Raw genomic sequence first — 15,360 nt, forward strand, 5'->3', positions numbered from 1 at the left:
AATAAGAATAAATCTAGGTTATTATTTTTAAAGGATATATATTTATTTTAACATTTAAATTTCAAAGAGTTATATTAAGGTTAAGCTTTTTAAATCCCTTGATGTGCTATTGCTGAATGAGAGCAAATATGCATACTTAAGGTTTTGAGGGGATAGTAACTGGGGATTGAATCCAGGAGCACATTAGCACTGAACTATATCCCCAGACCTTTCTCCTTTTTTTTCTCTGAACAGGTTCTCACTGTGTTGCTTATAGCCCCACTGAATTACTGAGGCTGCCCTGAACTTGCAATCCTCTTGCTTCAGCCTCCCACATCACTGGGACTCAGGCACTTGCCATTGTACTCAACACATACTTAAAATTTCAAGTGCACATTGCCAAATTGTGTAGCATATGTGGATTTTGAGAGAATTTTACTAAAAATTATTTTTTCTTTAGTTAATATTTGGAAAATTTTGGTAGATAATTCCAGACATCTAAAACTGCTGTCTTTCTATTTTTTATCATTTTATGTTTAGATTTACCTATGATGATAGAGCAGCTGCAGTGGATGCCATTTGTGAATGCCAAACTTCATGAGCCTTTTATAAAATTTATATACTGGTCCCTATGGCAGCTAGATGGTGGAAAACAGGTAAATGACTATAGGAACTTATTTTAAGGTAATACTTCAATTAATCTTCTAGATGAAGATTGTTTCATCTAGAAGCAATTTTGTAGAATTAGTGGTAATTCTTTAAATATTGGATAGACTTCTGCAAGTGCACTGTTTTGACCTAGAGATTTCTTTTTTGGGGGGGAGTTACATTTTGAATTTAATTTCCTTAATAGTTATAGGACTATTCTAATTATATAATTATAGTATTATAATTATATAATTCACATTAGTGACTTGTAGTTTGTGCTTTTTGAGGAACTGAACCATTTTGTCTACACAAATTTATTTGTGTAGACTTTATCACAATACTATCTTTCTGAAATCTTCAGTGTCTATAGTGATAGCCCTACTGTATTCCAGATATGGAAATTTGAGTTTTCTCTTTTTTTCCCTAGAACTTTGTCTTTTTCATTATTCTTTCAGAGAATTATCTATTCATTTTGTTGATTTTTCTGTCATGTTTTTGTTCTCAATTTTGTTGATTTCTTCTTGCTATTATTTTCTTGCTTCTCCTTGCTTTGAATTTACCATCCTCTCCTTTTTCTAGGTTACTGAAGTGAAAGCTTGTTGATTGAAGACTTTGCCTCTTTTAGTATATATATTTATTAATTTGTGCTATTTTTCCATCCTTTCTGCTTTAATCATGTCCTACAGATTTTGATATGTTTTATTTTCATAACATGACCCATGAATGATTTAGTCTGTTATAGGTCTTTCTGTTCTTCAGGTTTGGTTGTTTTGTAGATAATCATAAGTTGTTTTGTATCTTCATTGATATTTTATCTAGTACTATCAAATGTTAAGAGGTGGTTTTGAATATCACAAAGTGTATAAATGCATTCCACTGTCATGTGCAACTAATTATGACAAATTAAATTTAAAAATATTGAAAAAAGAAGTATCTAGCATCAGTAGTAAATTTGTGTTTCTTCTGTTATTTCCATCCATTTTTACCTCACATAGTATATCTCAGTTGCTCAGTCCATATACATTTAGGATTGTTTTGTCTTCTTGATAGATTGACCCTTTATTTTTATATAAAGTCCTTTTTGGTCATTTTCTTTGCTCATGAAATCACTTTAACTGATATTAATTTAGCCATTTCTGCTCTCCTTTGATTCACATTCTCGTGATATATTTTTTCCAATTTTTTTTTTTTTTTACATTTGAACTACATATATTCTTATATTTGAGATGAGTTTTTGTAGGCAGCATAGGATGGGGTTATGATTGTTCATCAATTTTGTCAATGTTTGTATTTTATTTGGTATTTAATTTGTACATGGTAGGGCTTAAAATGTCACCTTATTTCTTGTTTTTATCTGTTTTTCATATTTTATTTCTTTTTCCTACTGTTTTGTGGGTTACGTGAACATTTTTTAGAATTCCATTTTCGTTTATCTATTTATCTACAATCTTTTGGGTATCTCTCTCTCTCTCTCTCTCTCTCTCTCTCTCTCTTTCTCTCTCTCTCTTTTTGTGGTGCTGGGGATTGAACCCAGGGCCTTGTGCATGTGAGGCAAGCACTATACCAACTGAGCTATGTCCCCAGCCCCTAAAGCATATATCTCTTTGCTTAACATTTTAGTAGTTCTTGGTATTATATTATATATGAATCACTTATTAGTCTAAATAATACTATAATTTTACCACTTTTGAGTAAAATAGAGATATGACATATCCTAAACTCTCACATTTATAATATAATTATGCTAAATATTTCTTCTGTAGCTGGGCACATTGGCCTATGCCTGTATTCCCAGAATGGACTTGAGAGATTGAGGCAGAAGGATCTTGAGTTCAAAGGAAACCACAGCAACTTAGAGAGGCCCTAAGCAACTTAGTAAAACCTTGTCTCTAACAAAATATAAAAGAAAGGCCTGGGGATGTGGCTAGGTGGTAAAGTACCCCTGGCCTGGTACAAAAAAAAAAAAAAAAAAAAAAAAAAATTTTAAAAAGAACTGTATGAGATAATGTTATTGTTTTTCTTCACCCATAAAACAGTTTATAAACTCAAGAAGAGAATAAAAGTCTACTGTGTATTTTTGTGTTTTGTGTTCTTCTTCATGATGTTCTTTTAGCCTTTCCTTTCTGTTTAATAGAACTTTATATTTTTAGAATAGATCTACTGATGACAGATCCTCCTGTTTTCCTCATTTTGACATCCTGTTTTTCCTTTCATTTCTGAAGGACATTTGCACTGGGAATTGGATTTTGGGTGAGAGGCTTTCTTATTCCCTCCAACCATTGACTTTTGAGTCATGTGCCAGTTCCTTCTCACCTCCATGGTTTCTGATAAGAAATCTATTGTCATTTGAGTTATTTTCCTCATACATGTAATATAGAGTATCATTTCTCTTTCTCCTTTTTATTGCTAATTTTCATAAGTTTGACAATGATAGGTCTTAGTTTTGATCTCTTTGGAATTATCCTGTTTGGGATTTGTTCAACTTCTGTCATCTCTATGTGTATTTCGGCCATGTCTGGGAAGTTTTTAGCCATTGTTTCTCAAATATTTTTTTTTAGCTACCTGATTTTGCTTTCCTTTGTGGACTCTATGACATGACTATTAAATTTCTTGTTATACTCTTAATTCCTTAATATCCTATTTGTTTGTTTTTCAGTTTAGTTTGGTTGTTCACATTAACTATTTTCTGTTTGTTTACTTTCTAGTTAACTAATTCTTTCTCTAGTCCCTCCATTTTGCTACACAGGCTATTCACTAAATTTTTATTGTGTTTCTTTTATTTCTAGTTCTAAAATTTCCACTTGACTTTTCTTCTATATTTCCTTTGGTAAGACTTTTCAGTTCTTAAATAAGATTTTCTAAAAGTATTTATAAATACTCATTTTATCAGAGCTGTGTTAATTTCTTTGTTGGATAATTGTTATATTTTGTTATATTTTGAGATTTGCAGGTCTTGATTCTCTTTTTTCATTTGGTTTTGAAACTTTCCTTATTTTTGGTGTGGTGAGTATACATTTTTGGCCAATATTGGTTGCAGATATTGGTGAAGCCTCAAAAATAATTTTAAAAAATCAATTTTTAGCGTTTTTTTTTCTTTTTTTCCAATTAAAGAGAAATAGTGTCCACACACTTATTTGAAAAGTAAAGAACAATTTATTTTCCTATTATAAAAGTAGTATAAAGCATTAGAAAATTTTTAAACAAAAATAAGTAGAATTCCTTATTCTTGTCATTTTAACATTTTTACCATACTGATATTGAAATATTTAATTTTAAATTGAGATTTTAAATCTGTGTATTACTTTTTCCTAATGATATTATACTCTTATTAGCAATGTATTTGAATTAGATTACACTGCTTGTGACACCCAGTCATTTGTCATTTGATACTCACAAATCTCAGTATATCTGTTTGTAATTTAAAAGTTGAAGCTTGTAATATGCATTGCAGGATCAATATTGAGTTAGGAATTGTTCACAAATCCCCATTCAGAGGCAGGTAACTATTATAAACTCAGTGACATGAGATTGAAGAATTTGAATCATAACAATGGAAATTTTAAGTTATTTCTCAGTCTTACTTAGCAAAGAATACTCTCTGCAGCAGTCTGAAATGGTTTTCTTTCATTTGATTCTTGGTGAATATATGAAATAAATTATTTCATAATTTAGAAATATTATTACATAATTTATAAATAAATTATTACATGTACGAGGAAAGTAATAAAATAAAAATTCTTTTTTACCTTTACCTTTAGAGGTAATTTTTTATTATTCCTATTTTGCCTACTTTCTTGTTTCAGTTTGTTTTCCATGTGAAATTTCTATGATTCTAACCTAGTGTTTATTCTTTTGAAATTTTTCAGTTTTCAGAGTCACTGAGGACATTTATAGTCAGATTAAACTGAAACCAGTGAGATTAGAGATGGTCATTTCCTAACCAAATACAGTAAGATACAACTGAGAAACTGGTAATCAGTGATGGTGGAGCAATGGTGAATAGAGAATAGGCAGTCCACCTCTCTCCCTTTGATGATTCTCTGTTTCAGAAAAAAGCTTGATCCTATGTGTTTAGAAAAATATGTTTTAGAAAAATAAACATACGTATGTTTTTTTCAATTGATTGTAACCTTCCAGTCTTGCATATTTTCAATTGTTTCATTTTTTAATTATCAAGAAATTCATTTACTTTTAATTCATTTATTTGATTGCAGTATTTAAAATAAATGTTTCCTGAGCATGAACAAATACCCTAAGATTGTACATATTTTTAACAGCATTCAAAATTGAGAAGATTGGTGAAGACATATTTAAAGGGGGGGTAATTAAAGAAATTCAGGATAATTCTTCAGAAAATTCTGTGGAAAATAAACCAAAGACAGCTGCTTTCTTCAAGAACTCCAATTTGCCATTGAGATTTTTGTCAACCTTAATTGCTCTCAAAACAGTCACTCAAGGTAAACTTTCAAGCATGCTTACAGAATAATTTTTAGTAACTAGGAGAGATAACCATATAATAAAGCAATTATTTTAAAATAAAATATGTTTTAAATATTTAGCTTGAGATTTTGGCTTATTTCAGAATGGTGGCACATTATTTAAAATGAACTTTTGTTTGCTGAATTTGAGAGAATGAAGTCTTATGTATTGTTGCTTCTTCCCAGAAGCCTGTGTTGATTCTCTTAGTTCATTTTCTAATAGCACCGTTCACTTATAATTGTTGGCTTATTTGTCACATAAGTTGGAATTGCAAGTTAGTTTTTATTTTCTGCTAGACAACCAAGTTTGCAAACTATAGCTTATAGTACATATAGGGTCCACTATCTCTTTTGTTAATAAAATTTTCTCACACAGCCATGCTTGTTTGTTTTGTCTTAGATATGACTCTTTTAGCTTTTGAATAGCAGAGCTGAGTAGCTGGCAACAGAGACTGTGTAGCCTCTAAAATTTATAAAATTATTACCTGGTCCTATACCAATAAAGCTTATCAATTCTACACTAATTAGATTACTGAGAATAAAAACTTATTTTGTTTATCCATCCATACCTAGCATGGTGCTTGGTATATAAGAGTGAATTTCCTGATATATAAAGAAATAAATCAATTAAAAATAAGACCTGGACTCAATCCCCAGCATTGCAAAGGAAAGAAAAAATGAAGGGAGGGAGGAGGCAAAAGAGTGAGAAAGAAGGAAATGCTTCAACCAAAGATGACCATAATCTTTTTTCCTCCAGTACTAGGGATTGAACCCAGGTGTGTTCTACTCCAACCCTTTTTATTTTTTTATTTCAAGACAGTGTCTCACTAAGTTGTCAGCTTGGCCTCAAATTTGTGATCCTCCTGTCTCAGCCTCCTCAATTGCTAGGATTTATAGGTGTGCAGGTTAATTTTATATAATGTCAACTTAATTGATATTCTTTAAATTATTACCTTTAACCAGTTGTCATTCTGAATCATTAAATATGAGAATTTTTGTTAAAGTGAGTCATGCCAGTGTAGTCAAGCAATAAATTTTTATATCTATTGTGTTTCTAAATTATATGACTCAGAATGGTGGTTTTTTAAATGGGCAATGTCAATAATTTAACTTGGCTACTTTATCTGAAGTATGTTCTGTGTCATTACTTCAAGTAGTAATGGAAAAACAAGAAGTCATAATTCTGCCTTCTTAGTTATTTTTGCTTGGTTTTGGTTCTAAAAATTATAATAGACTGGTAACTGTTTGAAAGATTATTTATGAGCCAGGCATGGTGGTTCATGCCTATAATCCCAACAACTAAGGAGACTGAGGCAAGAGGATCACAAATTAGAGGCAGCCTCAGAAACTTAACAAGACCCTCAGTAACTTAGCAAAACCCTGTCTCCAAATTAAAAAGAAAAAAAAAAAAATAACATGGGCATACTCAGTAGTAAAGTGTCCTGAGTTAAATCTCCAGTGTCAAAAAGTGGAAAAGAAAAGAAAGACACAATTATCCCAAAGTAGAGTTTCCTTTAGGCCTATTTCAAAAACATGTGTTTACATGCACACATAGATGAATAAAGTTTTATCAGACCATAGCCACACATTTAAAAATGTACATATTCATCAGAGATCCAATAAGATTGATATCAGAAATTCAGTGCCACATTAGTACAAGAAAAAAATTTAACCACTAATAATTTAATCAAGAAAAATTTAAGATCATATATCAATATATAGCATAGTTTGATAAACTATCATGTTCATTCTTAATAACTCTGTAAAAAGGCAAAAATATAGCAAGGAATATTTATTTAAAATGGGGAAATAACAGAAGGGAATTATGTGCTCCTTGTCACCATTTTTGTTCAGTACATTATTGGACATTCTGATCATCTTTAAAGAGCCATGAGGTATGACAATTGGAAAAGAGTAAAGAAAACTATGAATTCAAGAATGCTCATGTATAAAGCCAAAACAACCAATAAAAGAGCCAGTGAGGGGCTGGGGTTGTGGCTCAGTGGTAGAGCACTTGACCTAGTAGAGATGGTCACATGAGACTACTTGTCTATCTCTTTAACTGCGACAATAAGAATAGTCTTAAGTCACATAGAGTTTAGATATTAAGGAAATAAACATTATATTAGCTCATCAATGTAGTTAGATATTCTTAAAACAATTGTGATTAGGTAAGGATAATTTGTAAGGTTGCTCTTTTCTGCCTATGCTTTGGAAACTTCTTTAATATTAATCACAAGACTGCCATTATAGCCTGAAGAAAAATGTATATAAACCCAGCCTTCCCCAGAATAAAGTAGGAGTGATTGCACCAGAACTTAGAGTCTGTGTATCTCACTTTCCATCCATCACCGACGCTGTTTCCACGTGCCCCATTTACCTGTGGAACCCATGGACTCCTGCTAGGGCTGGACCCCAGAAAGTGGCGCCCAACATGGGGCACTCTGGTAAACCCCCCATTTATTAATATTAATTTCTTTCCTTTTGAGACAGCTAGGATTCTGCCTGGGGTGCCTTGGACCCCTCAGTAGAGAAGGCTGAGAAAGGAGAGGCAGGGATAGACAGAAGAGCTACCATGGGATGTAGTGAAAGCAAAGAAAGAGCATTATTTATTGATATTGTTAAGCACTTATTAACTAAAAGAGGAACACATGTAGGAACAGCTCAATTAAAAAGATATTTTCATTTTGTGCAAGAATGTGCCCCTTGGTTTCCTGAACAGGGTACTTTAGATGTTAAAATCTGGAAAAAGGTAGGCAATGCTATGTATGTGCATCATAGATTATATGGCAATGAAAGAATCCCCGCCTATGCTTTTGCATTGTGGAATCTTTTTAGGGACTGTTTAGACCCTAGACATGAAAGTGAGCAGTTAAGTAAAAGGGGAAGATCACCAGATGAAATGTCAGAAAAGGAGCCTTTGCTGACAGCCTAGGTTAAAAAATACACAGAGGAAACTCAAAGTGAAAGTGAAAGTGAATCAGATGATGATGAAAACAGGAAAAAAGAAAAAGGTCTTCCTAATCAGCCCTCCCCATCTGATGAGGAGGACTTGGAAGAAGCTGCTTTCAGATATCATAATGAGGATCCACCTTTGGTGGCTCCTGTTGTGCCATCCCTTCCTAAAACCCCAGATAAAATAAAAAGGAAAGTCTAAAAGGTAGGATTTCTAGGTGCTGTTAGTGTGGCACAAAAACAGTGAGATGTTAGTATTTGTTGCCCTATAGTATGGGCTATAGATGAGGGAGGAGAGCCTCATTGGGAGCCTCTCTCTCTTTTAAAATATTAAAAGAACTAAAAGCAGCTGTAAAAGGTTTAGGACCTACTTCCCCTTATACTCTGCAGCTAGTGAAGAATGTCCTTCTCCTGTGGCTGTCCCTAAAGGCTATCATATTATAGTCATTGATTTACAAGATTGCTTCTTTACTATTCCTTTAGCTAAACTAGATAGATGACATTTTTCTTTCAGTTCACCATTGACTAACTTACAAAGCCCTTGTCAAATATTTCAATGGAAAGTATTACCTCAAGGAATGAAAAATAGTCCTACATTATGTCAAAAGTTTGTAGATCAAGCCTTAATTAATTGTAGACAAAAGTATCCAGACTGCTATATGATTCATTATATGGATGATATATTGATTGCACATTCTCAAAGCCATTTGTTACAAATAATATTACAGGATATAATTAAAGATTTACAGAGTTGTGGTCTCATAGTGGCTCCTGAAAAAATTCAACAGGAACCTCCTTATTATTATCTAGGAAGAACTATAAAAACAGATTGTGTCAGCTCTCAAAAGTTACAAATTTGAAAACACAAACTATTAACGTTAAAGGATGTTCAAAAATTATTGGGAGATATAAATTGTATTAGACTTTATTTAAAACCCTCTACTAATTATTTAAAACCTTTGTTTGAAATACGAAAGGGTGATTCAGATCCTAAATCAAGTAGAGTATTAACTAAAGAAGGAGAACAAGCCTTGCAACTTGTTGAAACGGCAATTCAAAAACATTACTTGCAACAACTTAATTATAACTTTCCTTGGGTTTTTATTGTGCTTAAAACAAAACATAATCCAATAGGTTGTTTATGGCAAAATGATCCACTTGAATGGATACACTTGCCAGTATCACGAAAGAAAATATTAATGTCTTATCCTACTATGGTAGCTTCTTTAGTATTAAAGGCCAGATTTAGAAATAAAGAATGGTTTGCATGTGAAATGCATGAAATAGTTATTCCTTACACAAGAGAACAATTTGACCAATTATTACAAATTGATAATCAATGAGCTATTGCATTTCTAAATTTTAGGAAAAATTTCTTTCCACTTGCCCAATAATCCTTTACTACATTTTTTACTTCAAACAGAAATAATATTTCCTAAATGGTGCTCCTCAACTCCAATTAACAATGATATGTCAATATTTACAGATGGGTCATCAAATTGAAAAGCAGTTACAATAATTAATTCTCAACCCACAGTTCAATGGACACAAGAAACTTCTGCACAAGGAGCTGAATTAGAAGCAGTCATCTATGCTTTCAAGACTGTTGCTCAACCCTTTAACTTGTACACAGACTCACTATACATTGTTAAACTGTTTCCAACCATAGAAACAGCAACTCTCCTTTTCATCTAAAATTATACATAGGCTACAACTTCAATATCTAATTCATAACAGAACTTCACATTTCTTTATAGGTCATATTCGGGGACATTCCGGATTACCTAGTCCCCTTGCTCAGGGGAATACCCATGCTGATCACTTAACTAAAAATTTTATTTTAACAGCTATAGAAGAAGCTATTATATCACACAAAAATCATCATCAAAATTCATCTGCCTTATAAAAACAATTTCATATTTCTAGAGAAGAAGATAGAAGTATTGTTAAAAATTGTCACATTTGTCCTCAGTTTATTCCTTCTCCACAGATGGGAGTTAATCCTCGAGGACTTTTACCTAATGTCTTATGGCAAATGGATGTAACTCATATATCAGAATTTGGAAAATTGTCTTATGTTCATGTTACAGTTGATACCTTTTCACATGGTATTGTGGCCTCAGCCAGAACTGGGGAAGCCTACAAGGGTGTGATTCAACATTTATTCCTTTGTTTCTCTGTTTTAGGAATGCCTAAAAAATTAAAAACTGATAATGCTCCTGCTTATACATCAAACCACTTAAAGATTTCTGTTCCAGGTTTAATATTTCTCATTCTACAGGAATTTCTTATAACCCACAAGGACAAGCAATAGTAGAAAGGAGCCATCAAAGATTAAAAATACAAATAAATAAGCTAAAAGAGGGAGAGCTTAAACACTCTTCCCCACATCATATTTTACAACATGCTTTATTTGTTTTAAGTCATCTAAATACTGACAAGGAGGGAAATACTGCAATGATGAGACATTGGGAGAGTAAAAGGTCAAAACAGAATTTAGTAAAATGGAAAGATTTATTATCTGGTAAATGGAGAGGACCTGATGTCTTGCTGACATCCGGTCGAGGCTATGCTTGTGTATTCTCACAGGATGCTGAAACACCTTTATGGATTCCAGACAGATTGATACATCACTACAATGAGCCCTATTTGAAGGAGGAAGAACAAAGAGTATTGGATTCCTTACCAAACCAATCAGACGGATAAAAATGGGCCAGTACTTAAGATGAAAATGTTGCATCTTGCACAATCATCTGCCACTCGCAACTCAGACCTGCAGACTGGGGGACAAGTGAAACGCCTGACTGCCACTGCTGAACACATGGTGAATGGCTCCAGAAAACCTAGAACCCCAGAGGCTTTGTTTTTGCATTGATTGCTCTCATTTTGACTCAGCTACTGCCTATTCATGCTTATGATAATGAAGGGAAAGCTTACTGGACCTATTTTCCAAATCCTTCCTTACTGCATCCAACTACTTGGAGCAGATCTAATATTAAAGTATTTACTAATGAGCCTCAATTACTTGGAGGGATTTAGATTCTTTAATACCACATAAAATAGCATTTACAATTACATTTCATGGAATTACTGAACAGATACCAATGTGCTTTAGTACAGATAATCTACATGTGCCATTGGGATGTCTCCCTTTAAGTTATAGGACTTACATTACTGATTCTCCAGGAGAAGAAGACAACAAAATAGATATATGGTCCCCAGAGATACCCTCACTTGGATATGCTAATTATAATGATATGAATATTTCAGTGGCTTTACCGCCTCCTTTTAAACTGTCTGACGACTTTAACAGTGGTAAAAACAGATCTTGGAATCTACTCGATTTAGAAAAAGATTTCCCAAAATGGTTTAAATGTGGTTTTCATCATACTGCACTACAGTTTAAGCCACAAGGCTCTGCTACTACTATTACAGATTATTCTGTGTCTTTTCCTGATTTTGATTATAAACTTTGGTTAAAGACAATACAAAATAAAAAGGTTACATTTTAATTTTAACCCTATTCTTACCAATGAGCCTATTCATAGATGGTTTACTCCCAGATAGATAACACCCATCTATCGGTGTAACCTTATAAATGGTAAATTCTCTTACTTTCCTGTCTTGTATAAACTATTAGCAGCTACTAATATAGTATTATTACAAAGACCTAAGTTAAGTAAACCTAATGACTTTGCAGTACTTGCTTGTAAAAATGCTCCTCATGCTGTTCTTATGTCTACCATAAATAATTTCAATAACACTAAAAATAAGGAAGCTTATAACATTTATTGCCATGATTGTGTTCTCACTAATTGTATTAATTCAACCATGTCTAACGATTTAAAGGTGTTTTTAATTGTACATCAGCCTAATTATGTTATATTGCCAGTTAATCTTACAGAATCTTGGGATGATGATCCAGGTGTTGAAATTGTAAAAACAGTTAATGAATTTTTAAGACCAAAAAGATTTTTTGCAGCTTTGATCCTAGGAATAACAGCTTTAATCAGTATAATCACTTCTTTAGCTCTCTCAACCACAGCGCTCATACAGAAAATTCATACTGCTTCACACGTAAATGATTTATCTCATAATGTCTCTGTAGCTTTAACGGCATAAGAACAAATTGATAAAAAATTAGAAACAAGAATTAATGCTCTTGAAGAAGCTATTCTCTTTATGGGAAATGAGATTCAAAATATTCAAACTAGAATGACCACTAGATGTCATGCTAACTACAAATGGATTTGTATTACTCCCTTAAAGGTTGATAATAATACTAACTCGGAACAAGTTAAACCTCACCTTAAAGGAGTTTGGAATAATACTAATATAGCACCAGATATTAATTCTTTACAACTACAAATAAAAATGTTAAGACAGACTCATCTCTTGGTTGTTCCAGCAGGTAATTTGGCCCCCCAAATGTTTCATAATATAAAAACAACTATATTTAATAGTATGTTCCTAAATACAATATTACAATATGGCTTGATTGGAGTATGTATTTTAATTTTAATTCTTTGTCTTCCAGTCGTCCTCTGAGTAATCCTCAGACTAGTCAAGAAAGTAAAAATTGAAGAAGGCCTATTCACTTTACAAAATAAAAAAGGGGGAGCTGCGGGGGTGTCCATAATTCCATCCAGTGCTTGACAAAGATCCTCTGGAGGATGTTTGCAAAGGCTCATCCTAAAAGGAATTGCCGGATGTATTGCTCTGGAGCATGGTGGGTTTTTTGCTGTATTTTTCTGATAATATATTACTCATTTCAGTCTGAATGGATTGCTTAAGGGGACAAGGAGAATACAACAAAATTTCCAGAAAATATTACCTACAATCTGAAAAACAATGGGTCTTTACCACTAACAAAGTCAAAAATAATTTTTCAACTGTGCAATGAGTCCCTGAAAGCCTCTGGAGAAAATAGTTATAGATCTGCCTTTGTCTCCAACAGGCTGGTTAAATTCTAATGATGGTTCTGTTTATGTGTGGTGGTGAGGTAAAAAAAAAATAAGGTTTCACAACATTCCTTCCTTCCTGCAAAGAATAGGTCACCCCTATAATAAACTTTGGTACACAATAACCATTGGGACCGCTGTCCTCCTGTAGCCCTTAACTCAGCAATTCAGATATTAATCAGATGGACCTAGTAGAGATGGTCACATGAGATTACTTGTCAATCACTTTAACCATGACATTAATAAGAATAGACTTAGGTCACATAGAGTTTAGATATTAAGGAAATAAACATTGTATTAGCTCATCGATGTAGTTAGATATTCTTAAAACAATTGTGATTAGGTAAGGATAAGTAAGGTTGCTGTTTTCTGCCTATGCTTTGGAAACTTCTTTAATATTAACCACAAGACTGCCATTATAGCCTGAAGAAAAATGTATATAAACCCAGCCTTCCCCAGAATAATGTGGGAGTGATTGCACCAGAACTAAAGTCTGTGTCTTTCATTTTCCATCCATTACCAACACTGTCTCCCCGCACCCTGTTTACCTGTGTGGAACCCATAGACTCCTGCTAGCGCTGGACCCCAGCAGCAAACTGATCACCAACCACCAGTGGAGCAACAGTTGCCTGCTACTGCCTGGAAGTTCACTGTTACAGCACATGCAGGTTTGATTACATGTGCCTGCCACCATTTCGAGACAACAGCCAGAGCCCGTATGACCCCTGGCCAGACAGACTGAGCCCCATCTCCAGGATCCCTCAGCTCAACCAATCACTCCCTGCCTCTGGGGCCCTCACATCGACTGCTTCCTGCCACCAGGACCCCCAGACCAACTGACTGCGCCCTATCACGGGGACCCCAGATTAACTGATTGCATCCAGCCTCCAGGATCCCACAAACACACCAAACACACCAGAACTCCAGGCCCCCTGCCAGACCAACTGCATCCCATCTCCAGTACATCCAGATGACCACGTCCACCCCTGAGGTGCAGCTCCCCATTAGCCAACACATTTCAAAACCAGAGCAGCCATCTTGGATAATCCTGGAAGCCATAGCTCCAAGATTTGGGTAGGACAAATCCCATTCTGTGATGCCTGCTGGAGGCTTGAAGCTCATTGTCAGGTACCTCTCATGCATCAGACTACAAATACTGGGAAATTTCATTAGTGCATGACTGCTATATACTGTTTTTTCCTTTTAAACAAAATTTAAGTTTTTATTTCTTTACTTTTCTTGCTTTCTTTTCCTTTTGTTTACCTGTTCCCTCGGAGTCTTTTACTCCCTTTTTCTCATGCTAACATCCAATTACTTTTGATTACACTCTCACCCTTTCTATTTTCAAGAACATCTGTATATTCTTTTCTTATCCCATTAACAGCTACATTCTACATCCCTCTGCATAATCTTTGTCCTCCTTTAGAAACTGCAGTCCTTATTGCAAACCTGTTTGTTTTACCAAAGATAATATTTGAACTCATTTTTTTTATTATGACAATTTGTTATTGTCCTCAAAGGGGCTATTTTGTCTAGGATTGCATAGTGTCTGACTTGGGCACTGCTTATATTGATCTCCCCTTAAAGAAAGGGTTTTGGAAACCTATAGGGCCACTGTAAGCCTATAGGGGGAAATCTGCAATACTCCAGATCTGCACTGCTAGAGGGGAAGATACATGAACAACATGAAAAAAACAAGGAAAGAAAATGATCCAAACAAATCTACATTCTATAGTAATAGAATCCAATGACAGTATGTTAGAAGAAAAATATCAGAAAAGGACTTCAGATTATACATGATTAAGGTGATTTGCAAAGCAAAGGATGAGATAAGAGAGCAAATGCAGCCAATGAATGATAATACCAATAAGCAGAGAGAGCACCTGCAGGAAGCAAAAGATCATTTCAACAAAGAGACAGAGATTCTCAAAAAAAAAAAAAAAAAAAAAAAAAAAAAAACCAAATGGAAATCTTTGAAATGAAGGAGACAATAAACCAAATAAAAAACTCAATGGAAAGGAACACTAACAGATTAAACCACTTGGAAGACAGAACCCCAGACAATGAAGACAAAATATTTAATCTAGAATATAAAGTCACGCAAACAGCGAAGATGTTAAGAAATCATGAACAGAATCTCCAAGAACTATGGGACATCATGAAAAGAACAAATTTAAGAATTATTGGGATTGAGGAAGGCACAGAGATACAAACCAAAGGAATGAACAACCTATTCAATGAAATAATAACAGAAAATTTCCAAACTTGAAGAATGAAATGGAAAATCAATTACAAGAGGCTTACAGAACACCAAATGGTCAGAATCACAACAGATCCAC

The 15,360-nt window shown here is 33.8% G+C and overlaps 1 pseudogene across 1 annotated transcript in view; it reads left to right on the forward strand.

The window, feature by feature from the left end:
• The window catches only part of LOC306652521 (coiled-coil domain-containing protein 138-like), a 45,313-nt pseudogene that overhangs the window by 18,475 nt on the left and 11,478 nt on the right, over positions 1-15,360 (forward strand). Inside the window, exons 5-6 of the transcript XR_013766687.1 lie at positions 520-635; positions 4,905-5,084. The product of XR_013766687.1 is annotated as a coiled-coil domain-containing protein 138-like (transcript). The remainder of the gene's footprint in view (positions 1-519; positions 636-4,904; positions 5,085-15,360) is intronic.

Source organism: Sciurus vulgaris (genome assembly GCF_902686455.1).
Source record: "Sciurus vulgaris genome assembly, contig: HiC_scaffold_261_arrow_ctg1, whole genome shotgun sequence".
In the NCBI taxonomy this organism is placed as follows: Eukaryota; Metazoa; Chordata; class Mammalia; order Rodentia; family Sciuridae; genus Sciurus; species Sciurus vulgaris.